At 33.1% G+C, this 26,484-nt stretch overlaps 1 protein-coding gene across 4 annotated transcripts in view; it reads right to left on the reverse strand.

Annotated features, from left to right (window-relative positions):
- The window catches only part of Fife (fife), a 295,802-nt gene that overhangs the window by 94,283 nt on the left and 175,035 nt on the right, over positions 1–26,484 (reverse strand). The gene's annotated exons all lie outside the window — the stretch shown is intronic.

Consider the following 26,484-nt stretch of genomic DNA (forward strand, 5'->3'; position numbering starts at 1 on the left):
TCTGTCCGTCTGTCCGTCTGTCCGTCTGTCCGTCTGTCCGTCCGTCTGTCCGTCCGTCTGTCCGTCCGTCTGTCCGTCTGCCGTCCCGGATTTTTATTAGACAGATAATCTCCGAAAGTACTCGACCGATTGTTGTGAAATTTTGTACTTATATTAAGAATATCATGTAGATGGTAAAACGCTAACCAAAATTTGTCTAATCATCCCCACCACTAATGCGATGACGTCACTTCAAAATTGTACATAGTAAATGGGTTTTCAATTGTATAAAATAACATAGTCCTACACATGTAGTTTACAACTCTGAATCGACTTTTCACCCGAAACGTCCAGATTTTTGGAAAAAATATCAAAATTATAAAACAATATTTTGAAATTTAATTTTTAATCTGCTAACCAGAATGCTTTGAAATGTTGCAGATGTTTTAAGGCTATAAAGAGCATCATAAATCTTTAGTCAAAAAATATTTGCTTATTCCCTCCAAAAACTTGATGACGTCAGCTCAAAAGTTTGTGGAATAAATCATATCTAAAATGTACAAAATATGATGAGTCTGTATTGTGATCTATCACTCCATTCATATTTTTTGGATTTGCATATACAGGGTGACTCAAAAAAATTAATGAATGCGTAAATATATTTTATTGATTTAATCAGGAACTACAAAACCGAATGCTCTGAAATCTTGCAGATGTTTTAAGGTCATAAAGAGCATAATAAATGTTTAGTCAAAATATATTTGCTTATCCCCTCCCAAAAATTGATGACGTCAGCTCGAAAGTTTGCCGAATAAATCATATCTAAAATGTACAAAATATGATCAGTCTGTACTTGTGATCTATCACTCCATTCATATTTTTTGGATTTGCATATACAGGGTGATTCAAGAAAATAAATGAAAGCGTAAATTTATTTTACTGATTTACTCAGGAACTACAAAACCGAATGCTTCGAAATCTTGAAGATATTTTAAAATTATCATAAGCATGGTAAATTTTTGATCAAAACGTATTTGGTCGTCCCCCCTAAAAAATTTATGATGTCACCACAAAATTTTGCTGAATAAATCCTATCTAAAATGTACAAAATATGGTGAGTCTCTTCTTGTGATTTATCATTCCATTCAAATTTTTTTGATTTGCATATACAGGGTGACTCAAAAAAATTAATGAATGCGTAAATATATTTTATTGATTTAATCAGGAACTACAAAACCGAATGCTTTGAAATCTTGCAGATGTTGTAAGGTTATAAAGAGCATAATAAATTTTTAGTCAAAATATATTTGGTTATCTTCTACAAAAAACTGATGACGTCAGCTCAAAAGTTTGCCGAATAAATCGTATCTAAAATGTACAAAATATGATGAGTCTGTACTTGTGATTTATCATTCCATTCATATTTTTGGATTTGCATATGCAGGGTGACTCAAAAAAATTAATGAAGGCGTGAATTTATTTTATCGATTTAATCAGGAATTACAAAACCGAATGCTTTGAAATCTTGGGAATATTTTAAAGTTATTATAAGCATGGTAAACTTTTGTTCAAAATGTATTTGTTCATCCCTCCTAAAAAAATTGATGACGTCACCCTTAAATTTTGCTGAATAAATCCTATCTAAAATGCAAAAAATATGATGAGTTTGTACTTGTGATTTATCATTCCATTCATATTTTTTAGATTTTCTTAAGAGGTGGTTCAAAAAAATTAATGAAGTCAATTTATTTTATTGATTAAATTAAAGGCAACACTTATTATTAGTATTACACCCCAACCAACCCAATTTGGTAGACACAAAATTTGTTAAAGGAAAAACTCGGTTGAAACATAAGGGTAGCACGCTTATTTACATCGACTTTAACATTACAGACCTGCATTTGTTTTATGCGGTCACTTGGTTCCGCGAATGCGAAATAGACATGTTTATAATCAACCAATTGTGAATTTCACCGTCAAGAATTAAAATAGAACCTAATGTTTTATATAATAAGCGGAAGTCGAAGCAATAAAACCGATGGTCGTTTTGTTTACAGTTTCTCTGTTTGACTCTCACGTATGCTGTTACGCTTGTCATCTTAAATTAAGAATGTTTATACATAAACGATTTTCAGTTGCCCCTCATATTACTAGACAGCGGATTTCTGTCGGGCTACGTCACGATTATAGGGGGGGACGTGCTGGATTCCATAAATATAATTAACGATTTATTAATCAAACGGCTAAGTAAATGAGAACGGGAATTAACAGTAGAGTGCAACGAAACAACGTTATTCTAATCTCAAATAAACGAAGTGCAGTCCGCAACGGCAATGAATTCGCATCCCGTGCGAGCCGTACCGAGTTTGGCCTTGCCTAGCCCGACAGAAATCCGCTCTCTAGATATTACACACCGGCGCCGTATACGTGAGTAAATTGTTTCGTTATTTTATTGATTATAAGAAATCAATATTCAAAACGACCCAATTCATTTTCCCGAAAATTTGGGAACACAATAATTTTATTCTTAGTATTACACTACATCTATCCCAACTGATATACGTGTCCTTGCAAAAATGTTGATGACGTCATCACAATTTTTTTTTTAATTCCCACTACAAAAATGTAATGAGAAAAAAAAACATAATAGGCATGCAGTCGTCAAGTTTCCGACAGCGAGGGAAGTACTGTCTAAACTCTTTAGACCAATTTTTTATGAATCCAACAATGTGCACGATTGTGGAGTGTTCTACTACTACGATATCGACATAATTACAGAAATTTGACCAACAGAAAATAAATATGATAGTAAGAAAACCGTTGTGGAACAACACTTTATATTAATATACGACCACCGTACAGGAAGCGTTTTTAATAACGCGAAGCCAATTTTTTTAATTCTACAGCTAATTGGGTTTGAGGTGTTAGTTTGTTTATCAGGAGGTAATAAATATTCAATCTGTTGTTTAGATTAAATTTTGAACATGACCTTAAACATTTCGGGAGCTAAAAAAATTCAAAAATATTATTATTATTTTATTTCCTTATTTCAGAGTTAATGAACTTTAAATTATATATATTCTGTTTTCAGGATAAAAAAGTTTGTAAAAACATGTTTCCCATTATTTGGAAAGTCATGTACGCTAAAATGTGCATTAGCAGCGAGATATATAAAAAAGTTGGTGGGTTTAGGTAAAACACTGATTTGCGCAACTGAACCGACAACCGAGCTTTATAAAAAAATATATTTTTAGAGACTCCAGACATTATTTTAAACTTTGTTGAATTTACCTAAAGTAAAATTCAAACAGAAAAAGATGTTTTTCAAAATGTTTACAACATATTTATTGTTTGAAAGAAGAACTAATAGTTGATCATTGGAAATAAGAAATAAATCTGTTAAATACTTAACTTTGAAATTTAAATTTAGATATATGTGTTTTATAGGTCGATTCTGTAACAATCAGTTAACATTATGTTATTTTAAATTTCTGTTATTAAAATTGCTATGTTATCAGGACGTTAACATAAAACAACAAATGTCGTATTCTGTAAACCGTTATGTTAGTACCTAAATAACAGATGTGTCATTTGTCCGAAAATGTTATTTTTCGAAGTAATGACACCATTTTCATCATCTGTCACTGTCAAACAAATACACCACGAAAATGTGTTTTTTCATAAAATTTTTGCTTAGTAGATATTATCGCTTCTGCTGTCGTTGGGAACTAGATCCAGACAGGCATTAAAATTTCACTAATTAGGTGACAAATTTAAGTCATGACCCTGCTAACCGATGGTTGACTCATGGCAACAGAAGAAGACATTCCTACGCAGTGTTGGTATGGAGCCATGGCCTAAGAACTTCAATGTGGCTAAAATAAATTTTTAAGTATCCCGGAATATCACTGGCACGTAGATTTCCCAAATGAGGTTCCAACCTCTCCAGCAAGAAACGGGTCATATTTTTGCTAAAATGAAAGGACTTTCTAAATTCCGTCTCTGTTAAATTTTCAAAGGAATTTTGATTGTCGCGAAGCTCTCTCAGGCGAATTCTCATTCTGTTCATATAATACATGTATTGTAATATTTTTAGTAATACTATGAATTGAAAGACCTACCGTTGAATTTCGTCTTCTAATAATAAGTAACCGAAAACGGGTAGAAAATCATCCACTTCTGTCATTTTACTTCTTTTGCCACATCAGTCAAATTTGTGATATTATTAATTAATAAACCTCAAAATAACCGCATTATGTTAATAACATTGACTCAAATGTCTCTGTTATTTTACAGAGTATTTTAATAACATAATGTTATTAACATAACAGAAAGAAGCTTAGCGAATTGCAATTTATGTTAAATATGTTATTACATAGCAACAACAGAATGTTAGCTGTGTTTACATAGTGATAACAGAATGTTATTAACATAACAAGTTACAGAATCGATCTATTAATTCAATGAAAATTTTAAGAATTTTATCAAGTTTGCAGAAAATTCTGCTCCTATATATTACATAATTTAACATTTTAAATTACAAGTATTTTCAGTAGGTACGAATAAGTAAATTGAACTGATGTGTTTTGCGATTTCAACAAGATCAGAGATGTCGAAGTGGGTGGTTTGACACAAATAAATAATTCTTTGAGATCTCAGCTTATTTTTATAAGGGTCGAAATTTTATTGCTCATAAAAGATAAAGTTGTTTCCTTGCTTTAGTGAAACAGCTGTCAAATGTTCTTCGTCTTGAAAGTTATTGTTGTTGATGCTACATATAAATATTTAATCTATTTCTACTAGATAAGAAGTGAAATATGAAATACCTGTTACTCACAACAAAAACTAAGCATAACTTGGCTTGAATTTGCGAAACGTTAAAAATATACACCACTTCCACCACATAATGAAGTCATAAGGAGTACGCTCAAATGTTAGAGTTTTTCTTGGTTTTATGAGAGATAATGGTGTGGCGTATTTTTCTGCCCCCGTAATATCTATTTTTCTTGTGATTTCCAAGGCCAGTATCTGGTGGTGTTACTTATTTAGACATTGATTTTCAATTTCTGTCCAGTGTGGGCGTATAAAGAAACTAGAGAAATTTACACCTTTAACATTAATGACTTCGCTGGAAGGTAAAAAATTGCTCCTTATTTAGCTGAGAAGTAAGTAACCGTTATTTAATTTTAGACATAAAAAAAATGTTCGCAAAACATTGCTGCATGAAAAAATTAATTACATCCTCGTTTTTCTTTTACGTGGAGAATTAATTAATCGGATATTTTAGTGTCAAACTATTAAACGTGTATAAAAATGTTTAAAAATGGCTTCAACAAAGGTCTTTCAAGTTAACGTTAATTTAAAGTAAAATAATATTGATCTTCTAAAATCGATAAAATATGTTTAGTATAATTAGTGTTTACTTCCCGGGCGTAAGCAAAGGAAGTATTGTAATCGAGTCCGTCGGCCGACTCTCTGCTTTTACGTTTTCTCGATCTTTCATGACCCCTAGAAGACGAAGAAATAGGTCTCCCATTTCCGTCTGTCTGTCCGTCCGTCTATCCGTCCGTCTGTCCGTCCGTCTGTCCGTCTGTCCGTCCGTCTGTCCGTCCGTCTGTCCGTCTGCCGTCCCGGATTTTTATTAGACAGATAATCTCCGAAAGTACTGGACCGATTGTTGTGAAATTTTGTACTTATATTAGGGATATCATGTAGATGGTAAAACGCTAACCAAAATTTGTCTAATCATCCCCACCACTAATGCGATGACGTCACTTCAAAATTGTACATAGTAAATAGGTCTTAAATTGTATAAAATAACATAGTCCTACACATGTAGTTTACGACTCCGAATTCAGTTTTTACCCGAAACGTCCAGATTTTTGGAAAAAAAATCAAAATTATAAAACAACATTTTGCAATTTAATTTTGAATCTGCTAACCCGAATGTTTTGAAATGTTGCAGATGTTTTAAGGCTCTAAAGAGCATCATAAATCTTTAGTCAAAATATATTTGGTTATCCCCTCCAAAAACTTGATGACGTCAGCTCAAAAGTTTGCCAAATAAATCCTATCTAAAATGTACAAAATATGATGCGTCTGTGCTTGTGATATATCACTCCATTCATATTTTTTGGATTTGCATATACAGGGTGACTCAAAAAAATTAATGAATGCGCAAAATTTATTTTACTGATTTACTCATTAACTAGAAAACCGAATGCTTCGAAATCTTGAAGATGTTTTAAAGTTATCATAAGCATGGTAAATTTTTTATCAAAATGTATTTGGTCGTCCCTCCTAAAAAATTTATGACGTCACCACAAAATTTTGCCGAATAAATCCTATCTAAAATGTACAAAATATGGTGAGTCTCTTCTTGTGATTTATCATTCCATTCAAATTTTTTCGATTTGCATATACAGGGTGACTGAAAAAAATTAATGAATGCGTCAATTTATTTTATTGATTTAATCAGGAATTACATAATCGAATGCTTTGAAATCTTGGAGATGTTTAAAGTTACCATAAGCATGGTAATTTTTTTATCAAAATGTATTTGCTCTTCTCCCCTAAAAAAATCGATGACGTCACCCTAAAATTTGGTGAATAAATCCTATCTAAAATGTGAAAAATATGATGAGTCTGTACTTGTCATTTATCACTCCGTTCATATTTTTTCGATTTGCATATATAGGGTGACTGAAAAAAATTATTGAATGCGTCAATTGATTTTATTGATTTAATCAGGATTTACAGAACCGAATGCTTTGAAATCTTGGAGATGTTTTAAAGTTATTATAAGCATGGTAAATTTTTTATCAAAATGTATTTGCTCATCCCCCCTAAAAAATTGATGACGTCACCCCAAAAGTTTGCTGAATAAATCCTATCTAAAATGTGCAAAATATGATGAGTCTGTACTTGTGGTTTATCATTCCATTCATATTTTTGGATTTGCATATACAGGCTGACTCAAAAAAATTAATGAATGCGTGAATTTATTTGATCGATTTAATCTGGAATTACAAAACCGAATGCTTTGAAATCTTGGAGATATTTTAAAGTTATTATAAGCATGGTAAACTTTTGTTCAAAATGTATTTGTTCATCCCTTCTAAAAAAATTGGTGACGTCACCCTTAAATTTTGCTAAATAAATCCTATCTAAAATGCAGAAAATATGATGAGTTTGTACTTGTGATTTATCATTCCATTCATATCTTTTAGATTTTCTTAAAGGGTGGCTCAAAAAAATTAATGAAGTCAATTTATTTTATTGATCAAATTAAAGGCAACACTTATTATTAGTATTACATTGGACCAACCCAATTTGGTAGACACAAAATTTTTTAAAGTTAAAACTCGGTTGAAACATAGCTGACTAGGTTCCGCGAATGTGGTATAGACATGTTTTAAATCAACCAATTGTGAATTCCACCGTCAAAAATTAAAATAAAATCCAATGTTTTATATAATAAGCGGAAGTCGACGCAATAAAACCGATTGTCGTTTTGTTTACAGTTTCTCTGTTTGACTCTCACGTATGCTGTTACGCCTGTCATCTTAAATTAAGAATGTTTATACATACACGATTTTCAGTTGCCTCTGATATGTATACGTGAGTAAATTGTTTCGTTATTTTATTGATTATTACAAATCAATATTCAAAACGACCCAATTCATTTTCCCGAAAATTTGAGAATATAATAATTTTATTCTTAGTATTACACTACATCTATCCCAACTGATATACGTGTCCTTGCAAAAATGTTGATGACGTCATCGCTATTTTTTTTTAAATTCCCACTACAAAAATGTAATGAGAAAAAAAACACAATAGGCATGCAGTCGTCAAGTTTCCGACAGCGAGGGAAGTACTGTCTAAACTCTTTAGACCAATTTTTTTGTCTTCTTTCGTTAACATTAGTAGATATGATTCGTTATGGATAACATCTGTTTCGTGTGCATAGATACAATCACGTTGCGTATGTTTTTTAGTAGTCGATTGGAGAGGCATTTAAAACGCACAGAATTTATTATTAAAAATGTTTCAATTAATGTAAATTAGGAAATTCAACAATAAAATGAGTGTAGCTTTTGTAAGAGTGATTAAAATATGAACACAATTACATTTTTACTGTAACATTTATAAATAGATTTATGCTCTCAATTCGCTATAGAATTTTTTTAAACTATATTTTTTACAGTGCGTAGGTAGATATTTATAAGTTGCACTGACAGATTCAGTTTTAATTAGCGAATGCATTCGGAATTGTCAGCCACGATAAATGATGCAGTCATTGATCTTTATTTATTTATTTATCAAACGATCTATTTAAATTATTTGCATTGTATCTATATATTTCGTTTCACTGCTGCAAATGAAGTGTCCCAGGGATCAAGTTTGGGCCCCCTTTTGTTCTATATTTGTTAGTGATGTTGTCAATAAAGTGTAAAGTCTACAAGAAGATATTAATATCTTCTATAGTTCGACTAAGTTAAATCACCTGCTTATAATTACAGATAAATGCGAGTCTAAATTTTTTACATATATGTAAACTTTGACATTTTGCGGTCAGAGCGTGCCAGTACGATGACGAGCGTTATTTAATTACCCATCTGCAAGTTTTACTTTTTAAAGCTGCACCTAGAGCGGTTCCAAAGTTACAAGACGGGGCTTAAAATGCTGTACTAACTTAACGGTACATTATCAAGTCTAAGGTCGGGAAATATCGTTAAACAAGTCTTTGCGTCAGTTTTACGTTTATTTACAAAAATAAAATATCTATTGAGACAGAGATCAAACAATCTGGAACTTCCCCCTCCCCTAAAGTGCAGTCGTACAAAGACAGCTTCCAGAAATTATAAAATTTAACTTTGAAGATTTAATTTTCTTGATGATGATTCCTTCTAGTTAAAATTAATATACCTGTGGATTGTTGAAGTACAGGTAAAGAAGTATGCATTCTTTTTAATGAGTGTTTCCATATAAAAATTTTTCATAACGTTATCAACATTTTAGCAAGGACACGTATATCAACTTGGATTGGTGCACTGTAATACTAAAAATAACAGTATTTTATTCTCAAAATATTCTGAGAAAATGGAGTGAGCCGTTCCCGATTTAGTCAATAAAATTGTTCATTCTTAAAATTTTGAGACTACGTCATCAATTTTTTTTTTGGGGGGGATAAAGACATAAATTTTGATTAACGATTTATTACGCCTATGATAACCGTAAAAAGTTTTTCAAAATTTCAGAGCATTCAGTTTTGCAATTTCAAAGTTAAATTGTAAAATGTTTTAAGAAATTTGTTTTTTTTTCCAAAAATTTGGATGCCTAGGACAAAAATTCAACAACGTTATTTTATAAAGTTTGGAGATGACGTCATATTATTGGTGGTTGGTGGGTATGATAAGACAAATTTTGGAGTGTAATTTACCATCTGCACGGTATTCCTATTATACATACAAAATTAGACAACAAAACAATCGATTATCTGTCTAATAAAAATCGACACAGAGCGGACAGATGGCAGGCTCAGACAGACAGACGGAAATGAGAGACCAATTTTTCCGTCTTTTAGGAGTCATGAAATGTCGAGAAAACTTGAAAGTAAACAGCGCCCGATGGACTCCATTACCATACTTTTTTAGCTTTTACTCTCGAGAAATAAAAAGTGAAAAATTAGCCAGAATTGTCAGATTCACTTGAATATTTTTTTCGTGTCAATATTTTCTGTCGCAGTGATGGCAGATTTCTTAATTATTTTGTTCTATGCGCTATTAGTGTCGTACTCGTGGTCAATGAAAAAATACAAAAGTTAATACGGTAATTCTCTCTCTCATTACTCCAAACTGAGAATCTAGTATATTAATGTCACACATTAGTGAGCTCTTAAAAATTATCCTAATAGAAAAAGCTACAGTATTTTTTTAAGCCATTTAGGCAAATGCAGAGCAAAATGTAAGCTTTAATGTAAAAAGCTAGCCAGTTGTAAAAATACGTCTAGTGGAACAAGTAACTAAGCACTTTTTTATTGCCCCCATAAGTAACATTAGGGTGATGTTTTTTCTAACCACATTATTTCCGTAGATGACGACGAAGAGAATCAGGAAATCTTAAACTCTAATGTTATATGTAATACAAAGAACGGTTAAATTCTTATCAAGAACAGATGGATATTGGGTTTTCGTTCAATTGAAATTGTCATCAAGTTGGCTTTGGTTTGGTATAAATATTGTGAAGTATGTCTGTAATTAACCTAAAATTTAATCGATGACAGCTGACAACACGGAATTGTCAATTATACAACAGTATGGATTAATTAAACACATGCGTTATTCGGTAGATTTTCTGTAATGCCAACCTTATGACTTTTTCAATCGAACACCCATTATTTGCTATCTAGTTATCATAGCATCGAAATTATACGGATTAATACCAGTAGTGGAGAAAAGAATCTGACGAAGATTTGTATTTATTGTGATGGAACAAAAACACAACCTGCTTTTTTCAGGAAGGCGACCTGAATATAAAATAAAAAATCGTGAGCTGTTGTGGAAGGGCTTGCTTTTTAGAAATTGTTTTAAGTTCGTCTTAAAAATAGCCATTTCTACTGATTACTTAGGGACTGCTGTTGTAAGTTATATTGTCATGTAATCGATAATCGCATCATATCATCAAGTCGAATGTTTGTAGATTATTTGTAATTAGAATTACTCAAATTTGAATGGTCTTTTGATAAACTGATTGACGATTCAAATTTGAAATATTTTTTAAGCATTAGCTTGGCGTAAACTTACAAGCAATGTACATTCTAAATCAAAACTTTTTCGATATACAAACTTTTGTTACATCAATTTATGCTGCAAAAAGTTTTGTTGTACAAAGTAATATTTTCTGTCGTTTCGTTTAACTTTTGTAGCAGACTTGTTATATTTATATGAAAGAGTCGTAAAGAATATCTAACTAATTTCAGTATAGTTAACATTGTTCGCCTAGCGTCTGTGGCAACAGTAACAAATTTCGTAGAAACGTTTTTAGTTGTTTTACGAGGTTTTTATCGAAAGCTGTTTCCCGGCACCTCCACCATATTTCCAGACCTTTATGCCAAGTCTGAACACACTGTTGGCTCTTTATTGCGCACAGTAGATAGAGAGAATTTGCGAGTTTAGAGCGCTAATCTGATCCAATTTTGAACGTAAATTTATGCAGTCATCAGGAAAAGTTTCTTTGATTATGACGGGACACAGAGAGCCCTACCGGTGCAGACTAAGCTAGGTTTGTTGAATTCCCTTGTATTGATCTGGTTAGTGTAACATTCAACGAAGCGTGTTGAAATGGAACCTCAACGGAACCCTCATAGCCGCCATGTGGACTGCTGTGAAGCAAATGCGATGTATGGTTTCTGTGAAGCGGTTGGAAGATAATTATTGCTGGTACGAACGAGATGCACGGGCGGCAGGACTCGTGTCGTTTTTGTTAGCATTCGATTTCGATACCTATACATCCGCAGAAAATTCAATTACACTGAAGTAAAATTTCAGGTCACGTCGAGTAGGTACGTAAGGTATGTAATAATGACGTCTATTTCGAATAAGGCGAAATCAATTTGGAAATTTGCTTACAAATGTTGTATCCATAGTAACTGAACGTAATAGTCCCAAACGGAATCTGAGCTAAAACTTCCCTCCGTAAAGTTTCAGGATGCTCGGTTAGTATAAATTTAGTGAAGCACATCCTAATAATAATTCGCCGAGGGCGTGTCAACTCAGCCCTAAACCACCATATCATATAAGTTTACCTATAATGTTATTCATGAACGTTGCTGCTTTCACCTAAACCGCGGACCTAGAAAGGTATCACACATGCACATGATTTAATAATTCATTGTACTGTAAAATTAGCTTCTGTTGACCGCCGTTGCCAACATGCCTAAAATTATGCTATGGACTTCCTGAAATTATTATGCGAAACTCATAATTTTCAAGTGAGCGTAGCACTACATTCTAAAAAAAAATCCCGGCGAGACGGGGTTGTACACATCGTGATACACATAAAGTAATGATAACAAAGCTTGAAATTTGGGCTATATTTAAAAGTACTCAAGCTCTATTTTCTGTAATTTTTAAACTTTAAATTGCATTTGTTTTCAAGGTGCAAGGCTAACTTGATTTTGACGGTTTCAAAAACACTACACACAGAGATTTAACGAAACTGGCAATGATAGAAATCGTCAAAGAACCGCGGAAGACCAAAAGTACCCCCAAAAATTAATGTTTGGTGCAGCCTTATTGGTCGCCCATTAACAGAAATTTGACATTTTACAAATACCTCCAACTTTTGCAACAAAGTATTCCTCGACTTAGGCAAATATATCCTACCTAAGAAAACACAAATTTACCAGCAGAGTCCATATGCTTCCAACAAGATGGAACACCACCACATTTCGGACTTCAAGTAAGTACGGCATTACTTGAATGAAACTTTTCATGGAAGGTGGATAGGACAAAGAAGAGCAGTTGAGTGGCCAGTTAGGTCACCCCATTTAACCCTATAGTCCAGCATATAACTCGTCTAATAAAATCGTCAACAGACGACAGGCGACAGTCAAATGGAAACAAGGACTTACTATTTCATATTCAAGGGTTATGAAACGTCGACAGAACATGAAATTGCCCACTCGTTTGATGAACCCTGTTATAATACTTATCTACCTAATGGACCGAAAGTAGTAATGTCCATTTCAGATAAACTAAATGTTTAGTCTGAAGAAATATCGCCAAAAGATAATAAATAAAATGAAATCAAAGTAGTGGATTGGAACGTGGCAATTTGATGACATAGCTGGGGAAAATGTAGAGAGTGGTTTCCAAGTATTGATAAAAAAAAAATGAAATATGGGAATGGAATCCAAGCGGAGAGGAATTCGATAAAACCAAAAAAATACAGCAAAAGACAAAAAAAACTAATAAAAATAGGGAATAAAAAACGACTATGACAACGAATACCAGCAAGGAACGAAAAGCGGACAGAATGTAGAAGGGATAAATATGGGAACTTAGAATGTGAGAAAAACATTTGAGGTGGCAAAATTAAAGCAGCTGGTAAAAGAAATGAAAAAATACAAGTTGGACACAAAACAAAGTAGCTATAGACGGAGATAGTAGAGGTGGGACGTATCCTGTTTGAACTGGAGGGAAAATCAACGGGGTTTTGTGGTCCAGAAGAAGATAAAGGAAAGAATAACGGCTTTCAACCCCATATCAAACAGAATGTGATTTTTAAGATAAGGGAGAGGAGAAGAAAACATCGGAATTTGAATATACATATAAGCACCCACAGAAGAAGCCAGTGAGGATGAGCAATTAGATAGGAAGTACGAGAAAACACCAAAGTATGAAATATAAAAAAAAAAATGTTATGATGAAGAATATGAAAAAATGGTGGAGAAAGTGAGAAAGACCAGAAAAATGCTAGTAAACGAAAACGAAAAACATCGTGACACAAGAAGACAGCAATAGAGAACAAATTAATAGAAATTGGAGAAAAATTCCAAAACAAGGAGCGTAGAGCGTTTTATCAGGAAGTCAAAAGAATAGTTAAGGGGTACAAGCCGCAAACCGTATGTATCAAGAACGAAAAAGGACAACTGCTGAACGAAAGAAAGAACCTCCTGGAAAGATGGAACACATTTTTTGAGCAACTATTAAATCACAAAAGAGAACCACTACAAAATTAGACGAGGGAAAGGGTATCGGAACAAAAAGAAAATGATAAAGATAATCAACAATTTTAAAGAGAATAAGAGCCCGGGCTAACGACTATAACGGTAGAAATGATTAAAGCAGAAGCAGAAATAATCCACGGACACAGATTTATACACTCATTAAACAAATATCGGAAGAGAAAAAGCTACCATCAGACTGGACGAAGGCAAACAAGAAACATGGAATAAAATTGTATCAATATATGAAGGAGATGAAGACATCCGGCAAGTTGAAAATTACATTTCAAGAAACAAAAAATCCTGGAAAGGAACAAAATCCAAAAGGTTTGAATTAAAACAAGGACTTACATAGGGAAACTCGTTGTCGACGACACTTTTTAACTTCGTTTCTAGAAATCATAATTAGGAAATCTAAGATCAATTTGGAAAGGAGAGCATCAGTGTATAACATTCGTCGATGATTTAATAATATGGCAAAAACCACAAACAGAATTGAAAAGGGTGGTAAAAAGTATAGTGGAAGACGCAAGAAGATTTAGGTTAAGCATAAATGTAAGAAAAACTAAATATATGATAAAACAAAATGGTAAGGAAGGCTAAGAAATTGGGGCAAGAATAGCACAAGGAAACCGAAAATACGGGATGATGAGAGCACTCATGAAGTCAAGTTTTGTCCAAGAAAGATTGGAAAGATAGGAGAGAAAGATATTAAGAGCAATCTATGAGGAATATAGAAGGAACACAGGTGGAGAATTAGAACAAACAATGATATATAAATGCCACGTAAGGAACCCAAAATAACAGCAGTGACAAAAGCACAAAGGATACGGTGGTTAGCGCACATTAAAAGATGTGAAAACAACTGAATGACAAAAATAGTGCTAAAGTGAAAACCAATTGGGAAAATGATAAAGAGAAAATCACGGACAAGATAGCTCAAGCGTCGAGGAAGATCTAACGAGGATAAGCATTAGGATATAAATAATGTAAGTAATAGAATAATACTGTTTGCTTATAATCTATAAGCCCTGTAGCGCAAAAACTGTACAGGGTTATTCACGAGAAGCTCCACGCTTAAAAAAATCAAGACGCTAACAGAAAAACAGTTTCAAAACCATGTTTGATATTTTATACTATTATAAAAAACACATAGTTTATCTGTTTTGTGTAACAACATAGTGTCAGATACTGTCATTCTAAAACTGACATTTCATCAGAAGTGATGCAGAGTCTATAAATCGTTAGGATATTTTTAGACAAGAGTGGGCCATGAAATTTTTTCTTCACGTTGGATAAACTGATTCATTGACAAAACGATTTATCTGTCAGTGCCTGAGACTGACGTTCGTTTAAGGCTGATTTGCCACATTTATTGTTATTTAGAAATCATATTATCAACGACTTCTGTCATTAAAATTTAAAATGACTAAAATGATTTTGTTACGACAACAAATTTCCATCAAAAGGTGCTGTCTGCAAATTACTAGATTTACATGGCTCACCTTTGTCTGAAAACATCCTGAACAGTATATGTTCACAAGATATGATTTTGGTATATATGGTGATCGATTTCACAGTTGTGTACAGGACATGAGTTGTCTTGACGAACTCTTGTTTGGAATTTGTTTGTTTTTGATTTTAAACTAATAGATGTTTATTTCCGAATTATCAAAACCAAACAGCTGACTATAACATGTTTTACTTACTTAAAAAAATAATGATGATAAATGCTGCTGTAATTTTATTATGGCTTGCGTTTTGAATTGTTTAGATGAATAACCCTGTATATATAAATCAAAGTTGTATAATAACTATAAGAACATGTTTAGACAAACAATAACACCTTAAAATTCTCCTTCATTCGCTTTCTTTTAAAAATTTGTAAATTTTTTACTTTTCTTACGCCATATATAATTTGTTAAATAACTGGAATTGTGCTTTCTTTGTATCAGTTGGACTATTTTACCTGCAGAGTCACATTTATCGAATTTTTTGTACACGTATACACCCCCTGGAGACACACTGTCATTATTTCTAATTTCATAAATTTGTTTGCCCTAGAGTTAAGTTTTTAATCTTTTTTGTGTACAAAAAAAAAGCGCGGTTCGCTTCTACTGCGAATCCCTGGTGTATAATTTTATAATTTAGAGCTGAGTGCAAACAGCCGAAATAAAACAATTTTGCGACAATTGCATTACGCTGTTTAGTAATTATTGCGAGAGAATCACATTTTACCTAATTTGCTACATAAAGCTGTTATGTTATGGCAGCTTAAAATGTTATCAATAATCAGGCGAGGAGATTACTATACAACTTGAATATTTATTTGCCAGGGTTTGACTTAGTTTTGTTACACCGATTTCTGTGATACTTATATTTTTTTGCTGCAAACAATACTGCTGTCGTTGTTTTTTTTTTCTATTGATGAACAGTTGATTATTATAGATCCAAAATTCAAACCTGTTAAAGCTCTAGTTGATTTTTGTACACTTTCATTTTTCAAAATTACTGTGTTGATATCATTTGCATATTCATGTAAATCATTAATAAAAATTATGAATGGAATTGGATCCAATAAAGAACTCTGAAGTGCCTTTGTTATAACCGGTTGGAAGTTAGCGACGGATTTATAGAACTTAACTCGTTGTTTTCTATCAGTAAGACATACCTATTCATTAAGGTAAAGGTTGACTTTTTTACTTTACTTGAAGAGATTTGTTTATAAAAATTCCTAATAAAATTCACTAAAGGTATGTTAACTCTTCTGTTTTTTAAATATCCATACTGACATGATGATACAAAAATATTACAGTTTGATTGTTTATACAGCGTTCCAAAATGTTAGAGTTACATATGCCTAGAATTATATGAGTTACTTACATATACTGAGATTCTCTTTCTATTATAGAATCACTGAACCGGCATGAATCTACGCTACATATTTCTCGACGGATTAAGTATACACATCAGTCGGAAAGCTAAGCACTAAGTTGAGTGAGTCTAATGTGTTAGAGAGTCTCAGTTTGGGAACAAAGAAAGAACTAACCAGAAAATTACAATGAGGAAAACTGATCTCTACCAGAGGATTTGTTTTGACATGTTTGTTTTCCGAAGAGAAGATTCAAAAACAATGACACTGCCAGCAGCGTTAGCTTTTATAAGCACATTTCAATAGCCCCACGGACAATGCTATGTCGAGCATGAATTGAGGATGACAGTAGGGTCAAAAAGGGAAAATAGGTCTCAAAAACCTTTTGTTAATAAAGTAAGACCAGCAGTAGATTTTGTTAAGAATGAGATAAATTTAGGACTTTCGTGAGATCCAATTATAATTTTTTCCCAAATTACCAGACGCTAAGATTGAACAGTTTGACAATACAATGAAAAAGCGGCAACTGCAATTTCGACTTCCTCTGGTCTCATCAGTACAGCATTTCATTATATTTGAGTGTTTAAAGGAATCAGACTAACATTAGTGAAATATAAGATATCTGTGCGAGTCTTGATATGTTTGCAGATTTTGAGTAATTTTGTGCTATATCCCTTGGTAGAAAATAAACTTTATTAATGATAATTGATTACAGTGTTGTTGCGTTTAATGCTATAAAAGGAAACACAAAAAAGAACGGTTTGTTAGATGTCATAAATCGTAAAGAGGCTGGTTTCCTGCGGCTCTAGGGATAGATCTGTTTCAATGTAATTTAAAATCAGAATAAATCGGCCGCTGTGAGATAGCCGCACTACACGTGTTGTGAAACGTGAAATCAGCGAAATAGAGAAGGCCGAATTCGTGACAAGGGCATGGAAGTGGTTTCTCAAAGCCCATCTAATAAATCCGTCTCAGGTCTCATCATTCGACTTCAATAAAAATTTAAGCTCGTGTAATAACATAGAAAATAAATTAAGGGTCGTGCAATATACCTTGATTCTGAACCTTGGACAATGATAGATACTGCGAGCAAGGTTAATAAACCGAGACTGGGGAAATTTATTTCTTTTCTGTTTATTCTTTACATTTTTAGAAAACTGGTCGCATTGACAAGAGAAGAAGATTTTAGAAAAGAAATACGACATCCAAATAAAATGAATCTATCGAGATTAGCTTAATATGAACTGACAGTGCATTCAGCAAATTTATTCATTGCCTGAGATTTCAGCATCATAATAAACACGAGATGATATTGGTATTTTTTCAACTAAGTATACGTGAGAAAAACTTAAAAGATATATTTACTTTCCAGTGGTAGGCATATCATCGGAATCTTATTGTTGAAAATTTTCAACGCCGGTTTGTATTCTGTTCGCATTTTAACGATCCACCACATGTTGATTCATGTCGGCAACGCAGTAAATATTTCTGTCGAGTGATAGTTTGTATAAACTGACGCAAACGCACGAAAAACAAGATCCAACCTAATAGAGGGCTGATAAGAAATTTCCACTCTTATCCCCAGAAGTCCTCTAGATGTAGGTATATTAAAATATCGAATTTATATTGCTACGTTATAATTTTGGAAGATGTAACTTGCCATTTTCATGTAAGTATATTTCCGAATTAGTTGTATATTGAATGGTGTAAAAATTTGTATTAAGTATTATGTAAAATCAACGATTTTATACTACACTGGCTCTGGTAAGTCGAATATAATTCATTTGGGAAAACATCTAGACAATAACTTTTCTTATTTTTGAAACGTAACCCGATTTGCTTACATACATTTCTAGGTGAAACGTTTCTTTAGGTTTTATTTAACAAGTAACTATAATAACCTCAAGAACCCAGAAATGAAATAATTAAAAATGGACCGAAGCAGAACCCACAATTTTAATTAATTTTGATGGTATTGAAATGTAAAAATCGTAATAGATTCGAGAGATGTAAGAGGTTCTTACTACTAGTAAGGCCCCTTCAGAACACTTTGTTTTTTAAGCATTTTACCCTTGTTTTTAAAGTATATTTTAAAATTAACATTTTTCAAAGATTTTACCTTGTTTTGAATTTTGTACTAGTAGCCCCCCTCAGAACACTTTGTTTTTTTGATGATTTTGCCCTGTTTTTATAAGGTAGAAGGCATGCTATACAAACTTATGTAGATGGGTCTGTTCAGCACAACATTTCAAATTTAATGATTCTAGAAATCAACTCATTGAATAAAATTCGGGCAAAGCCCTCATAAGCGTCCCCACAGTGGACTATGCGAAGCGGATTTTAATAACAAATTAGACATATAAGGCCCCTTTAGAACACTTTGTTTTTTAATCATTTTGACTTTGTTTTCAAAGGTATGTTTAAAAAAGTAAAACTACACTGCGTTTCAAATAAAGTGCACCATCTAGAAGGAGTAGGCGTAGAATGTTGAAATTTAGTGGAGAAGACTGTTGCATATAGACAAACATTTGATTAAAATTTGAATTAAAAACTACAATTTGTTTAGAAAATATACCGGGTGTTATTCGATTTTTATTAATTTTTTGATTATATTTTAAAGACACTTTAGTAAGATTCTTTTGCAATTTGACTTGACATTTGCCATGATTGTGCTTGGAAAAATGCTACGAGTTCGCACACGAGGTAATTTTCAACAGATAACACCTATTGAAAGAGGGCGAATTATTGGGTTGCATGAGGCTGGTTTACCATTTCGGCCACCAGAAAACTAGGCCCAACGCATTCTACGATATTAAGAACAAGTCGAGAATGGAACAATGAAGAGCTACAAATGTGTCGCAGGGGTACCGACCATTTCAGAGTCACCCAAGAACGCGAAGATCACTTGCTAAGAAGAAGTGTTCTTCAATACCCTTGGTCACCATAACGATCAGTCGGGATGGACTGGATGACAGCAATTGGGCACAGAATCGGAGGAGTACCATCTACCGCCAAATTCGTTCCTTTAGCTTGAGATCTTATGGTCCAAACTGTAAACTTCCCTTACCACAAGAACACAAAACTACCAGGCTTCACTGGTACCAAGACAGGCAGCAATGGCTGTAATAGTGGAATGTCATAATGTTTAGAAACGAGTCTAGGTTTTGTTTGTGGTATTCTGATGGACGCATACGTGTTCGAAGGCCTCGGGGCCAAACGTAAAATCTGGAATTTGTACAGAGACGTCATACCGCTCTAACACCTGGAGTAATGATATGGGGTGGTATACACATCTGTTGAAGTACCCCCTTAGTGTTCATTCCAGGCACGCTAAATGCCCGGCGTTGCATCGATAACGTGTTAAATCAAATTCTTTTTCCTTACCTCTAGAACCGTCGAAGAACATCTTTTCAACAAGATAATGCGTGGCCTCATGTGACCATATTAACTTAAAGAGTGTTTGAAGAAAATAATGTCATCATCTAACCCTGGCCTGCCCGATTACCAGATTTATCAACAATCGAAAATGTATAGGATTTAATGCATAGAAGGCTGCGCAATTTACCACATCCTCCAAAGACTTTGGAAGAATTGCTACAACAAATTCAAAATGCCTGGAATGAGATACCCCGACAGGCAATACACCATCTCATTTTAAGCATGCCTAGAAGAATAGTCTTGTATTCGCGCACGTGGAATTTTATCACATTATTAACATTTCTTGTGTTAGACATTTAATTTTTTCTTTGAAATTTTAATCAAATGTTTATATGCAATAGTCTTCTCCACCAAATTTCAACATTCTACGCCTACTCCTTCTAGGTGGTGCATTTTATTTGAAACGCAGTGTATGTGGGCTTGTTCAGCATACATCATTTTTTTATCAAATCTACCCCATTTTTCAAGGTACCTTCGTTAAAAGTTGAAATTCGTTTTTTTGTCCTGTTTTCTATTGGGCCACTTCAGAACACTTTGTTATTTAATCGTTTTGCCCTGTTTTTAAGGTATATATTAAAATTAATATTTTTCAAAGATTTTGACCTAATTTTAAAGGATATTTCAAAGATTCAATAAAAACAATTTTTTTTGTTTCAACGGATACAAATTTTACTCTATGCAAAGAAATTCATAATTAACAATGTTAGAGATGAGTTTGCAAGAATTAAAGCCCGCAGATTACCGACAACGATCAGCTCTTTGCAATTTCTTGATGTTAATAAAAAAAATTTTGAAATTTCAAATCAACTGACGTTTTTTGTCAAGAGTTAACAAAAGTCAAAATTGCCCACTATATCTATTTTTGAAAAAAGAATTGATAAAACTTAAAAAAATATCCATGTAAGCTTGGACGGTGTATTGTGGGTTGCAATTCCAATTCAGTCAGGCTCGTACTCATTCGTGTAATATCCTGTAGTTACCACTTACTACTCGATGCTCAAATGTTTTCTGAACGTATGGCGTATCTTTTATCCGTTAATGTTAGTGTAGGGTTTCTATAACTGATTCTAAGGGCGTAGTTGGCCATTGATTTCAAAAATTCCGCTTCGCTGAAATTATGCCTCATTATGACAGTTTTGACTTCTCATTAATATCATTTGTAACCTGTCGTTTAAAGTCATCATTTTTATAGTTTGAACGTTTTTCAGTGTGAATTACAGATCGTTCTCGTTGATCCAACCTCAAAACAACAAAACAGTCGTTTCTGCTTACGAAAAATTTGTTTTTGTGCTAGGAAGCGAAGACCATGCAAATGGTTTATTCTGTTGAACTTTCATTGTTATGCCTTATTATGGCCAGAGGGCATTCGTAAACGGGGAATGGGTGTACTATGCAACCGTTTGTAAGCAAGAATATGTGCCCAAATAGCCTGATTTGCAAATTCAAGAAACATCGTTAGAGGTACACATTAAAAATGTAATCAACAAATTTTTTCGAACTGGCAGTGTCAACAAAGGAAAATTCCCTGGAATATCCTCAGTATCTGAGGAAGTTGTTAATGATTTGAGACAACCACTCGAGCAGCATCTGCAAACATCTTTTAGAAGATTGTCTCAGCAGTGAGGAGTTCCTGTTGAGACATGAAATTGAACAATGGGTCCAAAGCATTGATGAAAGGATGTTACAGAACATTTTTGAAAATAAGAAAAAGAGAATGAACATGTGTATTGAACAAAATGGCGAACATTTTCAACATTTACTGTGATGTTCAACCACAATAAATTTGTGCATTTTAATTGAGATTTTTATTCTGTAATAATATAAAATATGAAGCATTTAGGCAACCAATTATATAGATACGTATGGTGTTTCTTGTGCGTCCTTTAGAATTTAGTAAAACAGATATAAAGTTATAGGTTGCACGCTTCCATGACCTACTTCCACCCCATAATCATTTATAGAAACCATGTTTAATCAGTTTTAAATTACGTAAAAAACAAGTGGCTAGAAGTTGGGGGATTTATACTTCATTTTCCTTATTTGGTTGAAGTGACACAAAATCCCATACAATACACATAATGTGCGATAAACAACTCCCCAGTTACTTGGTGATCGCCTTTTGTTACTAAAACGTATATCTGGATTTATCTCGATACAGTATGTCAAAAAAGTGAAGTTGTAACGAAATGACGTGATGCAAATTTAGACACACAAACAACTAAACGAAACACGGAAATCCAAACGACAAATGTGACAGATAACAATGAATCTGCCTATATGAGACGATTCTCTCCAACCTAGGTTTTCGAAAAAAAGACAATTAATTAGGAATTGGAGGGTTTTTTGATGACACGGCGTACAAAACTGTTGCTGTCTTATTTTTGGTTTAACAAAATATTAGAGAATTTCAGTTAAAATATAGAAAATGCATTGATTAAAAATGTCAGATATATTTCTCGGTTTTTAATATTTAAGGTATTGCTCATCCTCGGCTTATTAAAATAATTTTTTTTGCAATATTTGTAATCCATCTTAAAGCAAACAGTTTGAAAATGATAGTTTTTGACAAATTTTGTGTTCCGTTTAGGAATTGTTTTGAAACAGTAAATACATTTTGTGATCTTTTGAAAGCACATTAGTTGTTTTAGATCTAAATTGTAATGAATTTAACTCAAACAGAATGTTTAATTTTTGGTTATGCAGAATTTCTACAGTTCTACCATTTTTTCTTAAAAATCATTTTTTTTTGGCAGCAATTTTTCAGAAATTTAAAATTGTATTCCCTAGCCTAGTGGATTTTAAAGCTTAATGGCTTTCCACGGTTAAACTTTTATCTTCAAAGTAGCTTCCACTGATAGTAATAATTTATTTGCATCACAATTTAGGTCTTCGTGGTGAGGGACCCGGGGCTGAATTATCGTTAAATAATAATGGTAGCTCCAAATTAAATTTAAATTATTCTTAAACTCGTGCATAATTACGCCTGCGAATGTTTGAGAAGTGATTTCGTTTAAGTATCGCGAGAAATGACGATATTTATCAGTGTGTATCAAGAATCAGTCTAAATATTAAAGAGAGACGGCGGATTAAGTCGGTACATATCAAGTGCGTATCAAGGTGGTGGTGTTGTTGGTTGATTAATGTGATAGGGTGGGCGGTTTACAAACCGAGTGACGTGATACAAGCTGAGTGTTTAGTTTAGCTAGTTGATGTTAGTGTGTATAATTGGCCGGGTCGCGAACTGCTTGATGCCCGGGCTGATCTGCGATCCGGAGGCGGTTGACGTCAAGCAGGTCCGCCGCCACCATCCTCCCACCTCACCGGAGACTTTCGTCATTTCGCCCCACTCGCCGGCAAATATCCCCATTTTATTTGTATTTGTGCTTTATTTTCAGATACCTGCCTCAGTCGAGCTGCAGCCCCTAAAAGTCGAAGCCGTAGTATTCGACTGCTTTGTGGAGGCACATTAGATATCCGTCGACCGAAATACGTTATTTGTATTATTTACGACGCATTCTTACATTCGGCAATATATTTTTAAGACAGTTTGGATGTCCTTTGCAGCATCTGTAATTTTTTTTCCTTTCTTAATTTAGTGTATGGTTTGTTGAAAGAAGTTTTATCTTTTGAAGTGATCTAATCAATAGTGGACGGAAATTGGAGCGGTAAAGTCACGTTTTGTTCGAAGCAAGATCAATTCTCATTTTTCAAGTCACATAAAACTTACACTTTAGATATAAATGATGAGAAAAAAAACTTTAAAGGCAAGTTGTATCTATCTATGTTATCCTTTCTACATGTTCGTTAAACAAAATATTAATGCAACCACTAAGGTCCAAATGAGGCAGAATTTAAGAATTAAAAACTATTCCATTTCAGCTTTACAATAATTTCCATAGTAAATGCGTAAACAGTGTGTTGAATAATATACCGGAATTTTAATACTTTAATATTATTAAGGTATTCATAACATTTATTAAGCCGTTTGTATTTCATAAACAAAACCGACCTCACCGCACCGGTATAAAAGTTATTTATGCTGGGGTGAAGCTAGTAACTAGTTAGCTATTTTAACTAACTACAAGGTTAATATCAAAAGGCTGTGATAAAATTGATCGTAGACCTTTCTGTTTCCTTGGAAATGATTTTTCTGTCTGTTGCTGAATTTATTGGACACATAAATTCCAAATCTAGATTAATTACTGTGAAATTTTAGCTGTCATTTAAGATTATCCTGTAGATGCTAAACCTCAGACCAAAATTTGGACGAACCTTATCAATACAGTTTAAATAGTAAAAACTGAAATTTGTAGAGTAAAATTTTGTTGTAGAACTGAATTAAGCTAAGGAAGTATTGTAATCGAGTCCATCGGCCAACTTCCTACTTTTGTCTGCCTGTCTGTCTGTCTATCATCTGTCCGAATTTTTATTATATAGATAATCTGTGAAATTACTGTACCGATTGATGTTAAATTTTGTAGGTCCATTAGGAAGGTCATGTAGATGGTAAAACGCTCACCAAAATTTGTCTGATCATTCCCACCACCAATGGGATGACGTCATCTCCAAAATTTACAACAATATATTTTTTTTAATTTTATAAAATAAGAAACTCTTGCATTTGTGGTGTACGACTCCGTCTTGAGTTTTCATTTTAGATATCCAGATTAAAAAAAAATAATCAAAATTGTATAACAATATTTTGCAATTAAACTTTGAAACTACAAAACCGAATGCTTTGAAATCTTGCAAAACCAAATTTTACAATTTTTCGAAAAAGCTGGATATTTTTATTGTAATTCAGGGGCGAGTGAAGTTTTGTCGAAATAACCTTCGACCAATTTTTTTCTTCCCGAAAGTAAGCGTAAGTATAATAGTGTCCATTCAACATTTCATGACCTCTAAAGTCTGTAAAATAGGTCTGCCTTTCCCGTCTGTCTGTCGTCTGTCTGTCGTCTGTCTGTCGTCTGTCTGTCTGTCTGTCTGCATGAATTGTGTTTTTTTCTCTAGTCTGTGTCGGTTATTATTAGACTGATAAACTAGTTGGCTACTTAAAATTGCATATAACACTAGAAATTCAAATTAAAACGTTATTTACGATTTCAACTAGTCAAAGACTACATCATCATCTTTTTTATTTCTCAAGGGTAAGGTAGGAAAAGTAGTAGCCTGCATTTGACGAAGGACTAATTAATTTTATCTCTGTCGGTTGTTTATAGTTGATTATGGCTATCGTCTGTCTTATGGTGCCGATTTTATTACTGTTATATACATACAGCGTGTTGTTGAAAGGTACGTACAAAATAAAATCGGTAATTGATCTCGAAGTATGAGTTTAGAGATAAAAATTATTAAACTTTATATCCAAATTCGTTGTACGCCTCTGATAAAAAGATTATCTCTCGTTTCTATAGCAACATTTAGTCTTGACAAAAGTTTTATTGTTACAGTTGCTAGGATTTACTAAAATAAATTATTTTTACTTATTTATCCTTCAGTAGCGTTTAAAATGGTTGGATAAAGGTTAATTTTCCCCTTATAATTTTGATTTTGACTTCGCGAAGAACTGTCAATTTTGTTGTACGTACCTTTCAATAACACCCTGTATAGATGATCTCTGAAATTGCAGGAATGATTATTCTGAAATTTTATAGGTTTTTAAGAACATCGTGTTGTGAGCAAAAAATTGATAACGTAATTTCAAGTTTTGGCAAATAAATTTCTCTGGAATTGTGCGACAAAACTTTTGAAGTATATGTGATTGGAAATTTTTTTGTTGTGTGTTAACGTACATATGTGATTTGATTATTCTTTGTTCTGTTCTACCTTCTTTGGAATAATTTCTAACAATAGATTACAAACCATTATTGTTTTGTTTTCTAATACTTAATTACATTAGCAGGGTGAATTTTCTATGTACAGATCGTTATATGATTTCAAAATAAATGTATAAAATTTATTTAGTAGGTGAAAGTTACCTAATTAAACTACACTCTTGCTAAGAGAACAAATTTTTAATTGTCCACTCACAGTAATTTAAAGCTGAGGAGCACTGGTGAAATTTCATGGGTTCTAAAATTCAACAGATAACGGTAGATATTTATTATGTATTACGTCTTGACTTCATTCGTTTCGGATTATTTAGGTATTTATTAAAAATATTACGTCGAAAATAAAAAGATAAAACATGTTGTTAAGTTAATTTTTGCCGTTATGTTATTCACAAGCATCGGAATATGAAAATATATTATCTATATTTACATAACCACCCCAAATCAATGTCTACATAAAAAATTCATATAAAGATCCGGGTTTGAGGGCAGAATTTCAATTTCCTTGCGCTTTTATTATTAAAAATAAGTCCAACAATACTAAATTTATTCGCTAGGTTGGCCTGGTTGAAAGAAGTTCCAGCTGAAAGCATCAGACCCTTTCGAGGCTTGGCTATTAGTCAAAAATGAAT

The sequence above is a fragment of the Zophobas morio genome, unplaced genomic scaffold (assembly GCF_036711695.1).
Source record: "Zophobas morio isolate AGI-343-1 ecotype UQ-CSIRO unplaced genomic scaffold, CSIRO_AGI_Zmor_V1 ptg000024l, whole genome shotgun sequence".
Lineage (NCBI taxonomy): Eukaryota > Metazoa > Arthropoda > Insecta > Coleoptera > Tenebrionidae > Zophobas > Zophobas morio.